General features: G+C 44.4%; 1 long non-coding RNA gene across 6 annotated transcripts in view; it reads right to left on the reverse strand.

The window, feature by feature from the left end:
• The window catches only part of LOC138526123 (uncharacterized), a 519,167-nt gene that overhangs the window by 26,585 nt on the left and 467,177 nt on the right, over positions 1-25,405 (reverse strand). The window contains exon 5 of one of the 6 annotated variants that reach the window (XR_011283502.1): positions 12,124-14,680. The exons of the other annotated variants lie outside the window; for them this stretch is intronic. This is a non-coding gene — a long non-coding RNA (uncharacterized lncRNA). Of the gene's footprint in view, positions 1-12,123; positions 14,681-25,405 lie in introns of those variants that run through there. 6 annotated transcript variants of the gene reach the window in all.

Below are 25,405 nucleotides of genomic sequence, written 5' to 3' on the forward strand. Positions count from 1 at the left end.
ACAGAACCTCAACAGACTCCAGGTCCTACAAAATAACGCCCCGAGATCTGCATTGAACATCCCCAGATCCAACCATATCACCAGTCGTAGACATGATGCCCACTGGCTCCTGGTACGTGATTGAATATCCCTCCGTACACTAGTCATAACCCACAAATGTCTGACAAACTCTTCCCCCAAGCACCTATCAGACAAATGCAACAAACACCAATCAGCCAGTCCCACTAGAGCACTGTACTTGCATTGCCTTACTATCCTGAGGTTCAATCTAAAAAGAGCTGGAGGAACCAGATTCCTTGTATTACCTGCCAAACATTGGAACGCCCTCCTCCTCACCATCAGAATGGAACCTTCGACCTGGACCTTCAGAGCCAAAGTAAAGAGTTGGCTCTTTGATAAGAACCACTAACTGTCGGCTAACTTGCTTTTCAAAACGTATGTCCCTGCCTAATCCTTCTGTATGTCTATTTGTAAAACTGTCAGCCTGGTACTATTGCCTTAACTGTAACCCCCGTTGATTCATCCTTTGGCATACTTGTATTCTTGCCTGTATTGTATCAACCTGTTGACCAGCCTGTAACCACTGTCGACCTGCACTTATTGTTTGTTGTAAACCCTTAATTTGCCTGTAACAATTGCCTAAGTTCTGGCGCCCAGTTACCTCAGGGTTTGGTGCGCGTTCCAAATAAATAAACTAAACTAAACTAAACTAGGGAAGGACACAGGGAAGGGCGCAAGCAGACGAGACAAAGAGAGACAAGACAATAGTAGACAATTGGACAAGATGACAGGAGTTCAGACAATGGTAGAAAAGTTTGCTGGATGAATGCTTTGCTTAGAAGGCAAAACCCCAGAATGGCACTACTTTCACAATGTAGTTTAAATACCAGAGAAAACACACATAAATCTGAGAGTCCTGTATAGTGGGAAAAAGGCCTAGGTTTCACAAAGCAGCTTAAATAATTTCACAATGCTATTTAAATACCAGAGAAAAACACATCTAAGTCTGAGAGTCTGCTAAGTGGCAGGGTTTTCAGGGTAGAGTAAAGGCTCTATTTCTCACCCGGGCCACTCCTACCTTACCAGTGGCTGCTGGTTGATGGCTGGCCACTGGCTTCCACTGCTGACACCTGCAGACATGAGATGGAGCCGCCTCAGTAGGAGCCACATTTTGCTTGGGGCCCTTAGCCACAGGGGCTGCCAGGCAGAGGGCTGCCCTGGGAAGGTCAGTTATAACCTTCAAAACACCAATCAGGAGAGGTTGGGCGGGCGAGGAGGCGGGAGGGTTCAGATTCAGGAAGTGGAAGCAGGTGGAAGAAGAGAGGCAGAGGGAAACACAACGGGGCTGAGAGAGGATAAATTACACCCAAAATCACTCACCTTGCACAACACAGAAAAAGAGACAGTTTACCTGCTGTCTGGACCGGGGTTTGGGTCCTGGGTCCTCCTGGTCCGAACAGGTCAAAACAGGAATTGCCCTTTTCTTCGTCTGCCCTTCGCTTCAGACGCCTGGGTGAGAGACTCATTTGATCTAAGAGTTAAGAGCAGAAAGGAAGAGGTAGGGCTATGAAGGTGGGTGGTGCTTAGGCCAGGTGACCTAGATCCACTTGCACCTGCTCCCATCTGCAAAGGAAAAGAGGCTGGAAGGCTCCTTAAGTAGGGAAAACGAGTGGCAACCAGGAAGGCACCAAGTGGGTGGGGCTTAGGCCAGGAGGGCTCCTTAAGTAGGGAAATAGAGCGGCAACCAGGAGGCACCAAGTGGGCGGGGCTTAGGCCAGGAGGCTCCTTAAGTAGGGAAAAAAAGCAGCAACCAGGAAGGCACCAAGTGGGAGGGGCTTAGGCCATGAGGGCTCCTTAAGTAGGGAAAAAGAGCAGCAACCAGGAAGTCACCAAGTGTGCGGGGCTTAGGTCAGGAGGACTCCTTAAGAAGGGAAAAAGAGCAGCAACCAGGAAGGCAGCATGTCGGTGGGGGTTAGGCCTGGAGGGCTCCTTAAGTAGGGAAAAAGAGTAGCAACCAGGAAGGCACCAGGTGGGCGGGGGCTTAGGCCCGCTGACCTAAATCCACTTGCACCTGCTCCCCGTCTGCCTAATAACAGGTTGTTTCAATCTAAAGGACTAAGCATTGCACTGTGATTTGTTTTTTGATGGGGCCAATACATTTATGGATGATCTGGCACATTTATGCAGGTTTTGAATGTTGTAATTCCCTCCATATCTCCACTCAGAGTGTGAAGGATGGGTATTGGCATGAGTGACCAAAATTAATTCTTCAACAAGGTTGTTTGCCACAGCCCAATTCCTTAAAAGGACTGCTGTAATTGTTAAATTTCGTTTTAGGCGATAGCACCAAATATGGTTTGGCATTCAAAATGCCAAGACACAACACAGATATCTTGCACTTCCATTCACAGCATTATCACCCGGGATATGTGTTATATAGATCCACAACAGTATTCCTGTGTGCCTGCGAAGTTCTGTGTAACCAGTGAATATGTACCGTGACTAGGCGAATTTGCTAACATGGGGGAAGGTGGGTATGGAAGACCTATTCTCCTTTTTTCCCACTTAGGGGGGGAACAATAATTGGGTACAAGAAAGGGGTTGGCATGCCAATTATAGATAGCACACAGACTTGGAGGGGGTGCACATAGACCTGGAAGGGGTACACACAGAGAGCCATGGAAACTGATACTCCCAGGCTCACAAATGTGAGCTGTGAGGTGACACACTAGAGAAGCTTTGAAAATGATTTAAGGAGAACATCTCATGCAGGCTCAGGGATGGAATCTCAGAAAGGCTCAGGGAGAATAACATAGATCACAAGCTATGGAAAAGAGAAACAACACAGAGACATCAAATAAGGGGCAGCACACAGGCAGGGTGGACAGCACACCAGTTCATGGAGGGACAAATATCACACTGGCCAGGAAGCATGGGCTGCAAACTGGCTTAGCAAGGTGCAACAGTGCACATGCTCAGGAAGAGTGAGCAGCACCACACTGGATGTCGAATGAGGGGAGACCCACAGGTTATGAAGGAGGGGATAGCCCACTGTCTCAAGAAGGAGGTACAATGCAGAGTCTCTGGAATTGTGGGCAGCACACAGGCTCAGGATAAGGTGCAGTTGCACAGTCTAGGAAAGGGTGTCATAATTCACAGGTTCTGGGAAAAGGCAGCCCAAAATTCCACAGGGTGGCTAACAGTTTGGGGAGGGTTCAGATGACAAATGAAAGAGAAGAAAATGGCAGTTCTGCTCGCAGACATTTCCAGTAGAGTCAGACGTTCTAGGGGGTAAGTGGTTAATCCATGAGCCGCGGCAGAGTCCTTGTAGACCAGGCAGTCCAAAGCTTCAGAGATGTTGTATTTGTGGGAAGGTAACGAAACAGAAAGAAGCATCATCAGTCAGAGATGCTGTGATTTCAAAAGGGACGGTGGACTGGGGTTCCTTAACCATAAGCAGGTTGAACACTGGACATAGGGTGATGGTGAGCTACTCTGGGGAGCCTGGTCTGGGGCATTAAGGCCACTGAGGGAATGGAGAATCCCCCATGCTCACTGCTTCTCTTTCTTTGCTTTTCATTTAGCTTACATACATTTCTTCCCACCTTTATACGGTATGCACAGTAGGGTCTGAATTAGATATTTTGTGAACTTTCTGTTGCCTGGAGGGCATAAATGTGTTCTTCAAAGCCACCCTTGACCAATATGTCTGCTTTCCTGTGCCCATGGATACTGCATCCTTGAACCTCTTTTACCACCTTGGGCCTCATTACGAGATAGCCGGTACATTTTCCCAGTTACCGTCATCCGATTGCCACCGTTTCCAGCAAACCATCATTCTGGAATCAGGAGATCATTACGGGTTGTCAGGCACGAGCATTCCACATGCCGGAAACAGCGGTATCAGCACCACGGAAAAACCATCAAAACTCCTAAAACTGACAACACCGTCATCCTCGAACCCGGTGCCTCAGATTTCAGCAGCACTGGAAACTGCGGAACTGCAATTACAAACAAAGTGATCGCCGGAACAGGAAACTGGTCAGTGGCCATTACAAAAGCACAGTCCATTACAATCCGAAAAGCACAGGCGACATCCACCCCTGCTAACCAGACATATTACACCCATAGCATGTCATCTAGAGTGTGTGAGACCTGCAAGCGGAAGCCATGCCTCTGTGACCCCAGGCTCAACATGCTTGCAGACATCATTGCCCAACATGCACCAGAGCTCTTACGCAATGACCAGTGCAGGCAAACCCAACTGCGCAAGAAGAGCATTTGGGAGGAGGTGGCCCAGAAGGTGTCGGCATTTGGGACAACACCATATGCAGTGCAAGACTGCCACAAGTGCTAGGATGACCTGTGGCAGAGGGTACACAACCTCCTCTCTGCCCAGCAGTGACAGGGCATGACCACAGGTGGTGGTAGTGCATCACCAATATGCCTGATACCCTGGGAGGAGAAGTGCAGCAGTGTGCTGCACCTGGATTCCATTGAAGCGGTCAGTGCTGTGGAGGCCGGTTTCTGGGGCACCCGAACAGGACAGTGACTACACGTAACCCCAATGTAATAAACAACATCCCTGGCCACCCTGCTCCCACAACTGTACCAACATACACCAACTTCCTCACCATGTACAGTTGCATTACGATAGCAAGAGCCATCATTGTCTCCAGATTTGACCATATTTGATTATTGTAATGCCTTTTTGCAGGAACCACCACCGGCAACATCAAAAGACTGTAGATCATTCAAAAAAAAGGACTAAGTGCGACATTGACTATCGCAGAAAAGACCATATATCATCGCCCAGAAGAAGTGTTCACTGGCTGCCCATTTGTGATTTGTGATTGCATCCTGTTAAAAACTCTCACAATAACCCACAAATGCCTGGCAAACACTGTCCGCGAATATTTGTCAAGAAATCACAATCTAACAGACCTACCCAGGCCTCCCATTATCACCTCCTCTGAATCCTTTGATTCAAACTGCAAAAAGCAGGGGGCTGCAGCTTCCCGGTAGTGGCCAGAAAGCCATGGAATGCCCTTCCCCTTCGACTAAGATCAGAAACATCATTCTGGACCTCCCGTAAATGCCTCAAAAAAGTAGCTCTTCTCACAAGATGTATAACCCATTGCTAGCCCATTTGCGGCACAATAAATCACCAGTGGTCCTAAGCTCTTAACTGCTTATGTCACGATCTCTATGTCTGTACCATTGTTATATGTTTCATAAAACTGTGCTCTCTGTAACCAGCGCTTTGATGTGTCTGGTTTTGGTGTGCTCTACAAATGACAAAATAAATCAATAAATGTGCATTAGGAGTGTAAGGGATTTAAATCAGGCACACAACCAGGTCTCGCCTAGTAATGTAGTGTGGAATGAAACCCTTATTTATTTTTGTCTGTAGGTTCAATATTCTGAATGATATACCACTCATATCACAGTCCTCTCAAAATACCCCCAGGTCACAATGAACCAGGAATCAGGCTAGTTTGTAAAGGTAAATATTTATTTCATTTATTTAATATTCAAATCACACATAAGTTTAATCTATTACATGGACGCAGTAGCGTCCATGTAGTTATGGCTAAGATGGTGTTTCCATAGGAAGAGCATTTTTTGGGTGGCTTATAACTTCGCTCCCTCTGGACGAATCCTCACCAAACTTTGCAAAAAAAGTATATTGCCCACTCGGAATTTTTTTGGAGAGGTTTGATCCGGGGGGACAAAGTTATAGGGGGGTCCCAAAACTTTTGTTTTTTCCCATAGACATAATGGGAGAAAACTTTGCGCACGCCTACAGCCCAAACCGCTGGACGGATTTACACCAAATTTGCGGCAGGAGCGGGGGATTGGTCCTGAAAGCGTGCTTTTGCAAATTTGGTGTAAATCCGTCCAGTCGTTTTTTTTTTAAATGACCAAAATGTAAGGCAAAAAAATTAGTGATATCTCTGTTCGCTCCGCGGATGGACTTCCCGGTTCGCTCCGCAGACAGTGCCCTGATTGGCCGAGCGGCTTGCGCGATGTCCGCGGACATCCGACGTGTTTGCTGATTGGACGGCGTGGTGCGTGAAGCGCGTCAGATTTTCTGTGGCGCCCGCCATCCTGCATTCGCAGACGACCTCGGACAGCGCGGTGAAACTTGGATTAAAAATTGTATTTAGTGGAGTGTGTTGGTGTGTAAGAGTGTTTGGGGAGGGTGGGGGAGTACGAGATATGTTCAATGTTCTGTTTTTTTTATGTGCTAGACACTTTTGTTGTGTTCGATTTGTCTGCGGACAACACGGCTGTTCTGAAATTTTCTATATAAACTAAATGGTGGGGTGTTCTGAGGACGGAGTATGTGTCCGTTTTGTTTGCAAGCAAGCTAAAATTGAGCTAAGAACACTCGCGGTGTCCTTAAATGTTCGTACATAAACAAAATGGGGGTGTCCTGAGGACGCTGTCCGTATTGTACTCTGGCAAGTTGAATGTTTTCTAAGAACACTTGCAGTGTCCTGAAATGCTCAGATTACTTACTGGTAATCTTCATTACTCCTAGTCCTACTCTTCCTCATCACAGTACTGACGACTCTCCTCACCCTCCCTGCGGGGAAGGTCCCATGCTCCGGCTTGGTAATATGAAACTGAGTGATGTGGATGTGGGGGAGGAGCTATAGGAATTTAAAGACATAGAAGAAGGTTCTGTGTCGGAGGCAGGGGCCTCATGAAGTAAGTACTGGGACGAGGAAGAGTGGACGTGAAGGTAATGTTTGCAATTAAACAAAATGGGGGTGTTCTGAGAACGCTGTTCGTATTGTTCGTTGTCAGGTTGAAAGTGTTCTAAGAACCCTCCTTATGTCCGTTGACATTACAATTTCCTATGGGCCTTACCTGACTTTTTGTCCACTAAACAAACGATAAATCAGGCTGCTGTGCGCCGACATTATGTGATAATCCTATCACTTGCCCCATCGACCTGACTGACCTGCTTTGCGACACTAAATCATATCTCCCGCCCCTAAGCCTGACATTACCAAAGCATTCATATTCCCTGTCTCTCTCCGTGACGTTACAGGGTGCGTAGCCAAACGCGCCCAGTCGTCTCCATTCCTACGCGACTTTACACAGAACCATGAAAACAACACAGATCATCTCACAACACAGCGCGCCACAATTCGGAATATGAAACTATGATTTAAAAGCAAACAGCAAGATTGTACGTTTCGTAAAGTACTTTTATTTGACATCAAATGTTTAGAGAATATTCAGCGATTTGCATTTGTCTTTGCTGTCGATCCGCAAAAGTTCATCTTGAGTCACGCGCTGTTCCTTTGCGGTACACAGGGTGTTGATTTATGATAAAAGAAGCACTATGGTCGCACTGATAATCGGAAGGCTGTTCCAACAACGAGGCATTAGACCACCATAATGGTTGGTATGTTCCTTCTAGCCGCTAGTACCGCGTAAGGCCCAGTCGTCTCCAGTCCTACGCGATTTTACACAGAACTCGGAAAACAACACAGATCATCTCACAACACAGCACGCCACAATTTGGAATATGAAACTGTGATTTAAAAGCAAACAGCAAGATTGTACATTTCGTAAAGTAATTTTATTTGACATCAAATGTTTAGAGAATATTCAGCGATTTGCATTTGTCTTTGCTGTCGATCCGCAAAAGTTCATCTTGAGTCACGCGTTGTTCCTTTGCGGTACACAGGGTGTTGGTTTATGATAAAAGAAGCATTATGGTCGCACTGATAATCGGAAGGCTGTTCCAACAACGAGGCATGTTGGTTGGTATGTTGCTTCTAGCCGCTAGTACCGCGTAAGGGCATATTGGTCCTTGGCGATTGTCCCATAAAATGGTGAGGGTCATGAAGTTGTTTACAAGTAGCTGCACCTGGCAGTTAAAAAATCCGTCGGCCGGGGTCTGAAAATCATGGCGTTGACAGTACGGAAGGATGTACCTGTTTTAAAAACATAAATTAGTCTCACGAGCCGATCTTAATTAAAAATATTCATTTTATTTATTAGGGCGTGAAACTATTTGCTAGCGAGGATAGTGCAACGGAGTATGTTAACTTATTCCCACTAACCCACCCTCTCTCCTCTGCCTTTTTCAGAGCCGTCTGAGCGCCAGGGGACCACTTCGGCGGTGATAGTGCGCGGTACAAAACAATATGCCACATTGAACGAACAAGTACAACTTAACCGGGCTTTAACGCCACACTATTGTTATTATATTCCGGTATAAAATAATCTAAAGGGTTACTTACATTATATTGGCATTTTGCATTGTCTACACGTAATGCAGTCCCTAAATACGACTCCGTCTGTGCCAACGATCTTTCTCATAGTGATATAATATATAAAAGCGGTTTAGTTTCAGAAATGTCATCCTTATCGTCTCTTACGTTTTTGCACCCCTCCTTCAAAAGAAGTCTTCTGGCACGATCCCTGTCTGTCAAGGTCAAAAAACAATAGAACCTTATAGTGCGAGTCGTGGGCCACTCCGGCCCGCGAGCAAAAAATGGAAGCAGCTAACCTTCACTGTGAACGAGCATAAATTCTTACTTTGCAACATTCTGTGTAAAGCCATCCCTGAGAAATTGCTTTTTACACTCCATCTTTGTATATTGTCTGCGTGCTAATGAAAAAAGTTTGTTAAAGGGAGTTTATGGTTAACTTGCGCTACTAAAAACCTATGAAATTCAGTAAAAAAACGTTGTTAACGGGACGTTATGGTTAAGTTGCGCTACTAAAAACCTATGAAATTCAGTAAAAAAACTTTGTTAACGGGACGTTATGAAGTTGCGCTACTAAAAACCTATGAAATTGAGTGAAAAAACTTTGTTAAAGGGACGTTATGGTTCCAAGTAAAACCGAAAAACCCTTGAAATTCGCCAGTTATGGTAAGCTAAGCAACCATAACTCGCGCCACCACCGTGCACTGCTAAGCCTAACACCCAGGACATCAAAGATTACATCACAAATGTCATTGATGACATCACTGATGACATCACATGTGCATTTACCTTTTATGAAAAGTCTATACAAGGGATTCTTAGTGTAATGTTAATAAAAAAAAGTGTCAAAGATTATTGGAATAAATATCAAGTGCTAATCAGTGCATTAAGCTATGCACTGATATAAATCGCATTCTATTATTAACTTCAATCCAGTATGCTAAGGTACTCATGTAGAAACATAGGCATTGTGTGCAGCATACATGATAGAGGTGCAATATTCATAAGCTTGCCATGTTGAATAGTGAAATGATAACTGTTTTCATATTAGAGTTTTGCGTACAGTGAAACTTGTGATAAGTAGGTAATGAAACCCAATTACTGCATAAGTGCATTATTATAGACAAATCACAAAGAGACAACACCACATACAAATATGAATATATACAAGGGAATTGAAGTAAGAAAAAAAACAGCAATAGTAGCAGAAAGTGTTCATAACCTAACTGATTACCTTTATGCAGAGAAATGATTGCTCTGTTTCAAAGCTGTTACTCACCCTATCTGTATATATCACATGATGTGTCTGGACCCTAAGGAAAATAGTGTGAGTACAACATATAAGAATATGAGCATATACAGGGAAAGTACAGTAATAAAAAAACATCAAAACTATCAGAAAGTGCTGATAACTCTACTGATAATTTTAATGCACAAAAAGGATTGCTGTCTTTCAAGGTTGTGTCTTCTCCAATGTATATGGTTCATATGATATGACTGGACCATAAGGGAATTATTGTAAGAACATACTTGAAAGATAAGTCTACAAATATAGTACATTTACAATTTTTAGTTTCAGACTGTTACTGAAGAAAATCATGTGGCCTAGATATGTCAGGAAAGGAAAAAAGGGGGCGTCAGGCATGTGATGTCATCAGTGATGTCATCAATGACATTTGTGATGTCATCTTTGATGTCCTGGGTGTTAAGCTTAGCAGTGCACGGTGGTGGAGCGAGTTATGGTTGCTTAGCTTACCATAACTGGCGAATTTCAAGGGTTTTTCGTTTTTACTTGGAACCATAACGTCCCTTTAACAAAGTTTTTTCACTGAATCTATATATATATATGAGGCAGCAATCACCCAAAGGGTGACAATACAATTCATAAACTAAGCAAAACAATTGAAGTCACTTATAATGATGACAATTAGAAAACACCGGAAAAAGAACAGTTTTGTTTTGTGCACAGATAGTGTTTAGGTTAAGATTCCCCCTGCAAAGTTTTGTTTAAATACAAATGAGCAATCCTACACCGATGCGAGTAACCAGCAGGTATTCAGAATTGAACGACAAGTTCTAGAGTTTAGGCAATCTTCCCTCCCCAAACAAGAGAGGAAACCGTTTGGTAAAATGACACTTTTAAACTGACAGATGAAAATTGCTTTGTAAAATACTGCAAAATGGTCAAAAATGCTTAAATGGAGAAAAGTTCTAAGGAAAGCAACACTAAACAGGTCCTAACACACATGAGCTATCATATAAACAACAGTACACACTTTTGACTAGGATAGGATGGAAAAAGCACTTGAAATGGGCAAAAGACACATGTAACTTTTGAACTTTTCAAATTTGCGGCTAATTTTTACTACGCGATATTGGAGAAAAACGGGTCAAATACACTTTTTTTGTTGTGAGTATAGGTAAGGGGCTTGGGTATCAGTGAGAGTTGGAATTTCGTTTCTATCTTTAAAACTGAAGAAGTTATAGATGTTTTAGTGAGAGGCGTTTTTGTAAAATAGGCACGAAAATGAAAAGAGAAATTCAATTTAAAAATGACAGATAGGTTTTCTCATACTAGATTAATGACTATGAAAAAGAAGAGACCACACATGAATCTTCACGGCTACGTGGCCAGCGCAACCATTCACGTGATAGGTCCTAAATTTCTTCTGGGATTTACTTTAGTTACTTCAAAATCACTACGGAGTTATGGTTTTGTGACACAGATAAGAGAAAATCAGCGCAAGAAGGATTCTAACAATACTATGGTTCTGAATTAAATATGGGATGGGTTGAGATAGGGATAATACAATGCAAATATATTATGGGTCACTGTTCTTCCTATTATACTTACAGTCCTTTATAATTAAATTGGACTGTCCGGTTCTGGTCATAGGGTGGATCAGGTCTACTGGCAGCAGGGCAACTCTGGAGAGATTTGGATCAGCTGCGCGGTTCTGGTCAATTTGGAATGCGCCTCAGACTGGATTCGGAAGGGCCCCTTCTGGTTACTGGACACGGTAGATGGCAGGATGCAAGTTTCAGCGGGCAAGCCTTAATGGTAGCAAGCCAAGCTGAATCAGAATTATTCTTTTAATTTCTGTATGTTTGCAATGGGGTCAGCTGACAAGAGTTCAGCAATGCTAAGTCTGGATTCTACAAAGAAATCTGGATCTTCAAAGAGTTCTGGAGTCAGCTACAAGATGAAGAGGTCTGGAATTAGGTGCTGCACGGACATCTGGATGGGTTCCGGAAGCAGTGTGTGTTATGTGTAGTGATACTCCTGTATTTATACATTACAAAGTTTATGGTGTGGGCAGAACTTCATAAACACACCCCCATGTCTGTGAGTGGCTACAGGCATGTGCTTTGTCCTGGTTGGCGGTCTGAACAGAGCTGTCATCTTATGACAGGATATAGGAACTAAATCTGGGGTGGGAGGCACAACAAACAGTCGTAAGATTCACTACAAGCAATTAAGCCAAAGCGTCTTTAGAAGTATGTATGATTGAAGTGAGTTATACTTCAGGTGCAGCATGGAGAATCTCGAGCCCACTCGAGATTCAAATAACTGAAACACAAGACACACACCGGACTTTGCCAGCCAGTAGCCCTATGCTGCACTCCTAGAGGGACTTAATCCCAAGCACTGTTTCCCAGCTCATAGGCTCTGTCAATTTAGCCTACATGAGTTGGTTTTGTAAATTTATTTCGGGGTAATTAGTTTCTCATTACTTTACTGATATACAATTAGTAAAACATAACAATTTATATAAAACTCTGTCAATCTGCTCATCTACAATCAAGACCCACAAGGCTGAGAGAAGGCAGGTTTTAAACAGGTAAAGTATTTTTATAGAGACCAAACTCAATTTGCACTGCACTGTTACACTACAGTGTGGGATGGTACAATTCAAAAACAGAAACAGTAATACAGTTGAGCTAAGAAAGTGCTCAGATTCACCGTAAGGTGTACAAAAGCATACATATAATACAACTCATAAGCGTAAAAATAGTGAGGGTATTGCTTCTTTCGAGATATCAGCCATTCACTAATGTGTAGCTGAGTAACCACATTTGTGTGTTTATACTTCTGGGCAGCATCATTCGTTCTGCTCAGAACTTCCTAAAGACACTCCTATAAAGTCATGTGTGCCAACGCGTTTCAGATTATTCTAAATCCATCATCAGCGCAGGATGTGTTTTATTTTCAAAGTGTTCGGTTTTAGTTTCTAAAAAGGATGACGGTACACTAATTAGATCTCTATAGCACCTAGGAGACTTAACAAGTTACTATCATATAAGTGGAAATCCACTAACCTTGATTTCTGGGCAAGTAGAGAACACTGGCTACTACCTGTGTGGTAAATATAACATAACAACAATTGTAAGTGTCCAGTCTAGCAAGAAGGACTTTGATTGGAGTCTCACACTTGAGCGATACATGTACTGTCTAATCTACTCACCCGGTAGGAAGACCAACTCCTTCCCCCGGGTAATGTTATGGTGTTGGGCGGTGACTCCCAATGTAGGCAGCTAAGAGCAGAGAGAGATAGAGAGTGTTCAGGTCATGCCTAGAAGTTATATGCCATTGCTTCTTGAAAGAAAATAAAAGATTCAAGCCTGTAGCCGAATTTTAGTGAAATTACATCCACACACGGCTAATGTAGATTTAGGTGAAACTAAGCGTGTAGACTAAGTTGTCTGCTAACCGGCAACCCACATCGTCAGTAGCGAATAACCTAAAGGCGCCTTTATCATTGCGCCCCTACACGAGTACTCTGTCATCATATTTTCAGACTCATTCAGTTATACAGCTTCATACAGTGAATGTGGGGAACCGAGGCCCCATGTGTCTCCATGAGATCACTCACCTTAAGCACCACGTCCGACAGAGGAATCGGGCAGCCCGTCACCAAGACACAATGCTCGTCTCTGTCTGGCATTAATGGTTGCCATAGGAGTGGTGCGCATGCGCGTCCCGACTCCGGTCGCCATCCTTGTGTGGGACACATTGTTCGATCTGAATATACTTATTTGCAAAGGGGTCGATTTTAAAGTTGTCCATACTGCATCCTTACTTATCACTCCCTGAGCCTTGTCCCCCTTATGGCTCAGTCTCAGTGTGAAATGATTGCCTGACCACACTGTGAAGCTTCATAGTGTTAGAGTCTCTGGTTGCCATGGCTGCGAAGCGCCTACCAAATCTTCAACTGTCTAGCATGAGTTCAGATTTATAAGTTTGTATTTTTCACTTGTCTACTTATTTTGGCTGCCATGCTAAATGTCATAAAGTTCTGAGGCAAAAATAAGTAATTTCCATTCAAAATACAGTCCAGGTTTTTTTTCTTACTTCCCAAGTGAGCAAATGGCCAGACCTTTGAAGTTCACTGAGAAACCTCCTCCACATCCTGCCCCTCCTTTAGGAGGCTGGGTGTCCAAGCCTTCCCTTTGTCGTTGGGTCAACCAGCAGACGAATGTCAAAGGCTTTTTTTGTTTTTATTATGGGGGAACCATTAAGCCTTCTTGTAGCAACTGAGTGTCAAGCTGAAATGTGAATCTTCCCAGGCTGGGCTGTCAGTTCAGAATTAAATAGCTGATTCGCCACAGACTGGGTTCCTATACATTAAATTCTTTTAAGTTCACATATAAAATATAAGCACAGTTTATAAGGGATTTGGACATTTTAAAAGAATCAGCCTTTTACAAACATGCATAAAATAGGTGAATTTTGCCATTTTAATCATGAAACAGAAACACTTTTAAATTGGGTTTCACAGCTAATTTTCTACTGTCAGGCAGGGAGGCCTGGATTCCTCTGACTGCCTGGAGAATCCATGATTTCAGCACACTTTCTGTTCCATAATTCACTGGGGAAAATTACTGAATTTAGCGCCAAAACAGCACTTTGAAGGTTACCATCGATTAAGAAGCTGTATTTAGGGGCATTTTTGGATTTTAGCCCACTTCTGTGGCATTGATTCACGTGATAGTTGACAGATGACAGGTGACAGCAGCAATTCCTGTTTTTACACCACTTTGCCTGTGTGTGTCAGGGTGTGCAGCTCTTTTGTGGTTTCTGCAGCATCCGCACATTTTCAGATTTGGCTTGCATGGGGGTTATGGCCTCCATTTTAGACAGTCTTCTTTCCCCATTGGCAGAGGGGTGCAGTGTCGTACATTGCTGTGGATAAAAATATTCCACAGATCCCACCCCCCGACTCCAGCATGATGTCCAGTCGTGGGGGAGTTGGGCAAGTGGTATTATTTTTCTTTCGGTCCAGGTGAAGAAATCCGGTTGTTTCTCCCACTAGCGATGGATGCGACACGCTCTCCTTGCTGGTTCTGGTTGGAAGTGTGGAGCGATACTCCGGGCTCTTGGTTCCTTTTTTCTGGTCCCCGAGGAGTCCTCCTTGGTGATTAGGTGGTTCTTAGTTCCAGTGCTAGAAAACAGAACATAGCATGGTTATGGAAATTTCCCCACTACTGTTCCCCAAGTGGTGTAGTGGGGCAGATGCATGCATTGAATACAATTTACAATATTCCCGCCTATATTTAATAATGGTCTTAACCCTCTTTCCTTGCACGTACTCAATGAACATTTAATAATTCTTTTTATGTCTCCAGATTTTCCCCTTCTGGGTTTCCACTTGGGTCCTCTATTTGCCGCAAAGTATGCCTGGGATGGCAACTCTAGCTGGTTTATGTGGACCCACTTGTCTTCCCCTCTGTCAAATTACCCTTGGGGATGAGCATTCTGTAGGCGACTGGTGAGATTCTGTCCACAATTTCAAAAGGATATCTTGGGTGGAATTTGCGCTCTTTGGCTTGGTTCCTTTGGAAATTGTACAAGTAGACTCTGTCTCCTACTTGATATTCCTTTTTAGTTGTCTTAAAGTCATAGTGGGTCTTCATAGTGTCTGCAGATCTCTCTAGATTCTGCTGAGCATACGAAAAAGCATGTTGAAGGTGTTTTCTCAGATTCTCAACATACTCATGAGTTGTGGAGGCATTTATCAAGGTCTGCTCTTGGGTTCTGCAGAGCACATGCTGAGGTAGCACCATCCTTCGTCCAGTCATCAGCTCAAATGGAGACATTTTTGTTGCTGAGGAAGGGGTAGATCTGATGGCCATCAGGACAAGGGGTAATAAAATGCCCCAACTTGGCCCAGAGTCTGCCACAAACTTTTTAAATATACTCACAATAGTTTTATTGTACCTCTCAACTCCACCACTCGAGGACCGTGGTATGCAATATGTAATTTCCTTTTTACCCCAAGTATCTCCCACATCTTTGTCATCACTTCCCTAGTGAAGTGACTACCTTGGTCTGACTCAATCCTTTGGGGTAGTCCAAAACACGAGAAGATGTAATTGATCATCAGGGCAGCTGCTGTTTCTGCCTTGCAATTTGGGGCCGGGAGACATTCCACCCATTTAGCAAACAAGCCTGTTACGGTTAACATGTACTTGTTCCCCCTAGAGGAGCGAATCACGGGCCCGATGAAATCAATTTGGAAATCGGACCAAGGCAGTGTCATCCTCCTCTTTTGGAGGGAACCACGTTATGTGAGTGATGTTGGCTGAAATTGTTCACACAAGACACCCCTTCAAGTATTAGTCGAGGTCCTGCCCCATGTGTGGGCAGTATGCAACCTCTCACAAGATTTCTAATGTCGTATTGTTTAATGTCGTATGAAACCCCCGATGACCAACTGTGGCCGCATCAAGGGCGTGACTTACCATCAGGCTTTGGAATGAGGTAGGGACCACCCACTGGTCATGGCAAGACATGGATCTGGATCAACAAACCGTCTTGGATTCGGAACATTTTTAGACATTTGATCAACACTCTGAGGTCCTCTTTCCCAATGCAAAAGGTATCCATCAGGGGAAAGTGCTCAGGGTACTCAATGTGTTAATAAAACTTACCAAATATTGGATCCCCTTTTTGAGCCGTAATCAAATCAGCATCTGGGGTCTTCTTACTCCACTGGGCAGTTCAGAGTTCATTGTGAGCATTTGTCTGGGACCTAGTGATAGCAGTGACCTGGATTTCCCCCAACAGGGACTCGATCTCAAGTAGATCCCTTTGGATGGCTCTGGTTTTGGCCAGCTGATCAGCTAGGTCATTTAAAGTTTTGTCTGGTCCGTCTACTTTAGAATGACCCTTGATCTTTTTCCAGTAGATGGTCATCCCATTCGAGGTGACCAGATCATCAATCTTCTGTATTAGTTTTCCATGTTTTAGTGATTTATTGTTAGCACATAGCATGCCTCTGGTTTTCCAATTAACCAGGTGCTCAGGTGCTCCATGAACCCGTTCCGTACATAATCTGAATCACTAATTATGACCAGTTTGTGGAGTTGGTGTTGGACAGCAGTGAGGATGGCTTGATGCACAGCCATTAGCTCTGCCACTGGACTACTACGGGGACCGATTTTGTACCCAGGGGAGGGTTCTGGGGCATCATTAACCCATGCATTCCCCACGCCAGCAACAAGTTCCTTTTCCGCATTGTTGTCAACATGGTAGGAGCACCCATCCACATAGACAGTGGGCATTCCCTCACACTTGTCTTCTTCATAGATTTTGTGTGGGGAATTAAGGTCTTTATTTTAAGACTTTTGTCCTCAAGACAGTTTTCTCTGGCACAATCATGCAAGTCAGCGAGACCTTGCGCGAGGGGACTCTTTGTGTTTTGGCCATATCTGACCTCCACAGGAAAGCCTTGCATTGACAGAATCCATGAAGTAATTCGGGAATTACTCACATTTCCGGCCCGAATTCTGTCACTTTGAAGATACTGCAGAGGCTGGTGTGGAGTCTCCTCTATGATGTGTTCCCCCTGGATGAACGGGCGCTAATTATTCAATGCCCACACTGTTGCCAGGAGTGCCTTCTCACAATCGTGAAATTTTTCCTCCACGGAGGATAAAGTCTTACTCGCATATGACTTTATTGACCTTGTCTTGCTTTTGGTATAATACTGCAGTCAAGCATGTATTTGAGAACCCTGTCTCCAATAAGAACTCCTTGTTTTTGACAGGGTAAGCTAGGCAAGGCGCTTGTGAGAGGCTTCTTTTAAGTTGTCTTACTGCCTCGGCTTGTTCTGGACCCTACTCCCACTTAACCCCCCCTTCAATAGATGTATCAGGGGTCTTGTGATCTCTGCGTAACCCTCAATGAACTTTCTACTGTAATTAGTCAGTCCAAGGAGGCTCCTTAGCTCCGGCAGAGTTGTGGGGTCTCTTAGTTTCTGGAGTGCTTCTACTTTCTTTTCGTGGGGACAGTGACCCTCAGGAGTTGTTTTATGCCCCAAGAAGTTGACACGGGTCCTGCACCACTGTGCCTTTTGGAAAGAGAGTTTTGCTCCTGCAGCCCTCAACTGTGTCAGAACATTACGGATCTCTGCTATGTGTTCCCCACAGTTGAGCTTTTGATAAGGACATTATCTACATAGACCAGGTTACCCCTTTCACCCAAGCCAGGCATGGCTTTATGCAAGAAGACATTAAATTCATTGCCGGAGTTGATGTATCCGAAGGGAGTCCGGGTCCAAGTGTACTGCTGTCCCCCGAAGGTAAAGGCCAGCTTGTATTGGTCCTCCCTTCTGACAAGTACGGTCCAGTACCCATTGGTCAGGTCAATGGCAATGTATACCTATGCCCCCTGGATCTGGGCCAGCCCTTGGACAATGTAGGGAAGAGGCCATCTGAAAGTGTGGACCCGTTTGTTTAGCTCCCTTAGGTCAGCACAGAGTCTCCACTGGCCGTTTGGTTTTAAAATACGCAGCACTGGGTTATTAAAGGTGCTGTGGACTGGACAAATTATCCCACGGGACTAAAGGTTTTTAATTATTTCTGTGAGGGACTCCATGGATGCGAGAGGCAAGCGGTATTGCTTCACAAACACTGGAGTCATACCAGGGTCCGTGTGAATTGTTGTTGTATGGATTTCGGTGCGACCATAGTCATATGAGTCCACCGCAAAGAGATCTTGAAAATCTAAGAAAACCTGTTTACATTTTTGCTTTTGCTCCAGAGTCTCACAGGCATCAGCTATGTTGACTCTCTATTCAACCATATGGCTGAATCCCGGAAAGACTTCTGGTTTGGCTATCTCAGCGGCTACCTCCAGCTGGGTGGAGAAGTCCCTGGTTAAAGTACTGACTTGGACTGATGGCTTCTGGTGGGGAAGACAGTCCTGGTGGACTTGAAAGATCACCTCTTCCCTCCTGAAGTCACAGGTCACTTCTTCCTTACCATAAGGGTAGGAAGAGTACACCAGGAAATGTCCCCCATGCCAGGTGAAGATCCTGTCTGGTGTTGTGTCATTGTCACTATCACTGTCAAAACAGTCATTGGGGATTGGTCCTATCAGTTCATTACCTAAATCTATGGAAACATTTCTGTCATCAACCGCCATTCCAATAATGGTGCGTGCGCCCAGAGTGATACTCCTAAAGTCGCTGTTATCCACCACTATTGGAATGGTGTTGTAATCTGTATTAACTAGCGGTGTTGGGTATAAGACCAACCCTTGGTGTTGTAAATGGGCCTTGAGGTGAACATATGCGTCAGGATTTTGCAGTTTCTGTCCTCTTTTAATTTTTACTTCAAGTGTGAATTGTCCGGTCCATTCTGGGATGGTGACTTCCTCTCCAATCTGAATTTCAACTGCATATGGCAGCAGTTGAGCTGACCAAAATGCTTTCTCTGGATCATCAAAGTCCATGGGATTATCCGCTAATTGGGACCAGGTTTTGAAGTTTATTAGGTCCAAACTAATGGCAAAGCGATTGAGAACGTCACTGCCTAAATAAAATGCAGCAGGGACATCTCGCACGACCCAACAATTATGGACTATGCTCTTGTCACCTATGGAAGTTTTGAGCAGGAGATGTTTGGAATTGGGTGTTTCCATGTCCATTTCCCATTCGTCTATCAATTTAAAGGTGGGAATGGCTGGATCTTTTGGGAGTTTTCGGAACATGGCTTTGCTGATGAAGCTCTTAACGTTGTTCACACACACTCAGGCGAGAACAGAGTCCTTCCCCCCATTTAACTGAATAGGGATGAACAACTGTTCTCCAATTTTCTGAATGTCAGCAAAGCTTTGAGCTGGTTTCTCTTCATTTTGGACTATAGAAGTGGGATTTATTGACTGGAATTGGTATAGAATTTCACAGTATTTCCTTCCAGTGTGGAATGCCACTTGAGACTGGAAGGAAGGTTGATTTTTAGAAATAGAGAGAACTTCCCATCACCAGTTTGTTGTCCTACTGCAATTACTGTCACGTCAGGGATTTGGTTGTTTTGGAAATGGAATTCACTTGGTCAGGTTTTTGTTTACCATGTGGCACGTGTCATTTAGACTAACATGGTTGACGCTATGTTTTAATGTTATTGGTCGGTTAGTCTGGGTGCAGATGACCTTGTTTACACAATCTATTAGGAGAGACAATCTACGCAGGATGTCATTCCCTAGTAAACATGGTGTCCCCTCTGGAGTCACAACTATGACTGGGTGTTTCTCCTTGTGTCGCCCAATTTTAATGTCTAAATCCGCAGTCCCCTCGACAGGAATTTCATTCCCATTGAAGTTCTGAATTTGTCCAGGAAGAGGGGTGAGAGGGATTTGGTATCTCTCCCCCCTTCATTAATTCATCTGATCAAAGGCCATCATTGACAGAAGGGTGGCTTGGGATCCAGTGTCCACCAGTGCCAAAAATGTACATTGCCCCTGTATTTGGACCTGGGCATAAAATCTTCCCTCCTTTTCCTCAAGGGGGCAAAGATAATTTGCATTTTGGGCAAATTGGTGGGTTAATTTCTTTACTCTTGATTCTGACAGAAGGGTGGTTTGGGCACGATTGAGCTTGGGAACCTGTAAGAAAAAGGTGACAGTTGGATATCGGGGAAGTTTTGGGCTCCCCTGGTTCTGATTCTGGGCTGACCCCCCCTTTTTGGAGGCAGTCACCAGAATTGGTTTGGGCAAGGTGATTTTCTGGCTGGTCATTCTGGGGTTCAATGATGGGCGGTTTTAACTCAGTCCCCGCATCTACCCAGTCTTGATTAGGATCTCTCGGGATCCATTGTTCTTTGGGAGGAGTTCCCCCATCCCTGAAGGAGAAGATCCTTTTCCCAGAGTCCTCTGAGGACACCTCTCCTTCAAATTGGAAGACTCTAACCTCCTCCTCAAAATGGGTCTTTTTAGGCCCATTATTTCTCCTACCCACTCTCTGTTCCTTGGGTTGCAGACATTTGGGGGCAGGAGATTCTGGTTCCGGTTCCTGAGTTTCTAGGGGCTTTTCACAGGTGGGGAAGGAAGCTTCCTCCAAGGCTTTGCACCCCCCTTCCCCTGTGCCTCCTCCCTGGGAACCGGTGGATTGTCAGGGTTCTCTCCCCGTCATTGCTCTGGAGTACCAGAACCTTGGTTTGAGGGGTTCTGGGCCGTCATGTTCATCTGAGGGTTCTGCTGAGCCCTCAACATGTGTTCCAGTTCCTGTGACAAGTTCTGGACCTGGCGCTCCAGTTGGGACACCCGCTCCGGCTGCTACGGGGGTCTCTGGTCCATCCTAGGTGGATCACGGGAAGGGTAAACTGTCTCTTCTCCCATAATACCTTTGGTTGGGATAGTTCTGGTAACCCTCCACCCTTCGCCTCCGCTTTACCTGATTGGGCTGTCTGGGCTCAGGAAAGTGGGGAAAGAAAGGAGGGTTGTTTTGGGGGTTGAAGTTTGGCGGGTACCGGGGAAAGAAGCTCAACCCAGCATTTGGGGGATTACTGCCCTCCGGGGGAAAGTTAGGAGTGAAGTTTCCTGGATTGGCAGCTACCTGGTTGGATCCTCCACTTGGCCTGGGGGAGTCCACACATAGCCCAGGATGGGTCTGTTGCCCTTGTAACAGGGGCTGATATAATAAAGGGAGTTAGGGGTCCCATTTGTGGGGTTACCTGCCTGGCAACCTGTTTGGGATTGGCCCGAGGGCTTTGGGGGTCTTTGGTTAGGAGGATTTTTCACAGGAATATTTTTAGTCCCCCCATCTGCAGATCTAAGGTGGGGGCAACCTTCACCTCCGCCACCTTAGCAGCAGCAGGGGTGTTGGCTGGTTTGGGGTTTATATTTGTATTTTTATTCTCTACCGGTTTCTGCACTTCATAAATATGAGTCGCCTGTTCAATAACCCAGTCTAGTGATCTCTTCTTGTGAAAGTCCCTCACCAGCTGGGTCATGATGTATTTAGGGAGTGCATGAAAGAAGGTATTAATGAACTCCCTACTGTCGTTGCGCACCCTCCTGCTGGTCTGCGCAAAGTCACGTTTTAATTCTTGCACAAATACTTGTGGAGCCTGGTCTTCCCCGCATTGCAGATTGTAGGCAGCCTTGCGGGCCTCTTGGGGGTTCCTGTGTACGGATTTCTTTTTATATGCCCGCCCTATAGGTGGACCATCTTGAGTGGTTCTGATCCTCCAGCCCTGCAAAGAAGCTGGAGTATTCAGGGGAAAATGTCTATTTGACATATTGAATATAATTCTGGCTATCTTTCAGGTGGAAAGTATCCATCATTTGCTCGTATAACTCGAGGTGCTCCCAAACTGAATACTTGGCATTTTTATGATAGGGAGTTCTGACGCTCCTAATGGCCTTGATCTGTTTCAGGAGATCTTTTAGTACGGCCCTCTTAATTTTGTTGGCCTTTTTAGTGTTAGGCACCCTTGTCCACTCATCCTCTGACTCAGAGGCACTGCTACAGGAGGTGTCTAACTGATCCTCTAGGCAATCCCTGAGTCTGCGAGTTTGGGAATGGCTTTCAGAATGTTGGGGCCTAGTTTCTTGAGGTGTCTGGCGCTCATTAGAGTCTTCTGACTCTCCCTTGCTCCCATGATTGGCTGAGTACCCCCCCACCCCACTGCCCTAGCTGGGAAGAGGTCTTTAAGATACTCTTTGTGAGCCTAGTTTCATGGAGTTCCCCACCAAATTTTACAGACTGATCCTTTGGTAGACAGTATTTTTGAGGATTCAATTCCCTGATTCTCCCCTCAATGGACTCTTCCTGATCAAAGAGGCTAGCCCTAACATTTGGGAATCTGTACAGCGATGCCCGCCCATCCATTTCTGGGAGGCGCTGATCTGTCAGTCCCATGTTGCTAATTCTACTGAAGTCTACCATCCTGGTGGCCCTTGGTTCATATGAGGCAGTTGACACGAAGGCGGCAGAGTCCATTGTACTGAAGGAGTTAGAGTCTCTGATGACAGTGGTCCTGATGCTATGCTCAGGTGTTTCTCTATCCCTTCCTACCTCCTCTCTTTCAGCCTCTATTCCCTGGTGACATGCCAACATCTGACTCTTTTGCTCCTCTATTAAGGCCTTACTAGTCTCAATGATTTGCTCTTGCATTCTGTTTGTGGAGCTGTCATTCTTTTCACAGAGAGCCTCCTTGTCTCTCTGTGCTTCCTGCCTGGATTGGAAATACTGGCCCAATTTTTGCTGCAGGAGACTCACCTCCTGAGTTTTGTCATTATTGGTCTGAGTGGTCTTTTCCAGAGCATCCTCCACCCACCTGGTGTGCTCTAGTAGCTTCTCATATTCAGTTTTAACTTCACTGAACTCCTGAAGGGCCAGCTTTCTTTCCTCTAACTTACTTTTTAATTGGCTGACTTCCTGGCCTAAGCCGTCCCTCTCCTGACTTAGAGTGCCCCTCTGTTCAGCTAGGTCATCCCTCTGTTTTTTAAATGCACTAGATTTTTATCGCTCCTCATCAAATTCTGCTTGAGATTCTAAATCTGTAAGAATTCATTTATTGTTTTCCTCTTTTAATTTGTCTATCTGGTCCTGTATGATGACCACCTGTTTTGCGCAGACTCTATTAAAAGTTAACTGTTGCGCCAGCTTTTGTTGACTCTGTTGTAAAGAGTTAAGCCTTTCCTGACATTCTTTTTGCAGTGTCTGTACTGCAGTGTCTTGTTCTGCCTTCTCTTGCTGTAAGAGAGCCAGATCTTCTTTTAGTTTGGTGATATACTGCCTAGCTCTCTTTCGGATTCTTGGCTCTTCTGGAGCCTTTGTTCTGCAGAGTCCAAATTAGTTTGGATTTTCTGCAGTGTTTCCCCTTGCTTCTTTGCCAGAACTATATTTTCTGCATGTTTTTCCTGTATTATTCCTATGTGGAGGTACAGTTAGGCCACTTTTTGCCAATTTTACACTGCTCCTCTTTTATTTTTGGGGGAATGTACAGTTCGCTAAGCGCATGATGTAATTGACCCTTGTCCTGCAAGGTATCTAGGTCTATTGTAGGGACATGTTGTTTTATTTCCTGTAACCATACCTGTTCATCCTGTTCTGGCCACTCACCCCTGACAAACAGTTTGTAGAGGAGGTGTTCCCTAGCAATATTAATTTCTACTCTGGTCGCCATTTCAGAAATATCAATTTCCTTCTGACTTATTTCAGGGTTAATTTACTTTTGCAAACAGGCCCAATTTTGGAGTATTTCTTTTGAGGGGTGCTTGTACAGTGTAGCACAGTATGCCAACCCAGCAAGGTGTCTGTACCCTGCAGGCTAGTATGCTGTGTTAGACTGTCACAGGTGGTATTTCAATTCAGAATCCCGGACGAGCTCCCAAGCTGTAAGGGATTTCAATCAGGCACACAACCAGGTCTCGCCTAGCAATGTAGTGCGGAATGAAACCCTTATTTATTTTTGTCAATAAGTTCAATGCTCTGAATGATATACCACTCATATCACACCCGTCTCAAAATATCCCCCAGGTCACAGTGAACCAGGAATCAGGCTAGTTTTTTTTATTTATTTAATATTCAAATCACACATACGTTTAACTAATGGGCAAAAGACACATGTAACTTTTGAACTTTTCAAATTCGCGGCAAACTTTTACTACGCGATATTGGAGAAAAACGGGTCAAATACACTGTTCCGCAATTTTAGATGTGTAGCTAGGGGTCTTAGGTATCAGTGAGAGTTGAAATTTTGTTTCTATCTTTAAAACTGAAGAAGTTATAGAGGTTTTAGTGAGAGGCATTTTTGTAAAATAGGCGCGAAAATGAAAACAGAAATTCGATTTAAAAATGACAGATAGGTTTTCTTATACTAGATTAATGACTATGAAAAAGAAGAGACCACTCTTGAATCTTCACGGTACGTGGCCAGCGCAACCATTCACGTGATGGGTCCTCAATTTCTTCTGATATTTACTTTAGTTACTTCAAAATCACTAGGGAGTTATGGTTTTGTAGCACAGGAAAGAGTTTGTAGCACAGGAAAGAGAAAATCAGCACAAGAAGGATTCTAACAATACTATACAATTCTGAATTAAAGATGGGATGGGTTGAGATAGGGATAATACAATGCAAATATATTAAGGGTCACTGTTCTTCCTATTATACTTACAGTCCTTTATAATTAAATTGGACCGTCCGGTTCTGGTCATAGGGTGGATCAGGTCTACCGGCAGCTGGGCACCTCTGGAAGGATTTGGATCAGCGGCGCGCTCTGGTCAATTTTGGACTGCACCTCAGACTGGATTTGCAAGGGCCCCTTCGGGTTACTGGACACGGTAGATGGCAGGATGCAGGTTTCAGATGGCAAGCCTTAATGGTAGCAAGCCAAGCTGAATCAGAATTTTTCTATTAAGTTCTGTATGTTTGCAATTGGGTCAGCTGACAAGAGTTCAGCAATGCTAAGTCTTGATTCTGCAAATAAATCTGGATCTTCAAAGAGTTCTGGAGTCAGCTACAATATGAAGAGTCCTGGAATAAGGCGCTGCGTGGACATCTGGATGGTTTCTGGAAGCAGTGTGTGTTATGTGTAGTGAAACTCCTATTTTTATACATTACAAAGTTTATGGCGCGGGCCGAACTTCAAAAACACACCCCCATGTCTGTGAGTGGCTACAGGCATGTGCTTTGTCCTGGTTGGTGGTCTGAACAGAGCTGTCATCTTATGACAGGATTTAGGAACTCCCACCTTGATTTCTACCAAGGCATAACTCTTGCACACATGTACATTTCTAACATTATGTACCCCAATAAAATTGGACACATATATTTAATATTTGATTGTCTACATCCACATTCAATCCCGGTCCTTGTGCTAGGTGTCTTTCTCATTCCATGTGTTTTTATCAATTTTACCCATAATAGTTCCAA

This window comes from Ambystoma mexicanum, chromosome 7p, assembly GCF_040938575.1.
Source record: "Ambystoma mexicanum isolate Mex_15411 chromosome 7p, UKY_AmexF1_1, whole genome shotgun sequence".
Taxonomy (NCBI): domain Eukaryota; kingdom Metazoa; phylum Chordata; class Amphibia; order Caudata; family Ambystomatidae; genus Ambystoma; species Ambystoma mexicanum.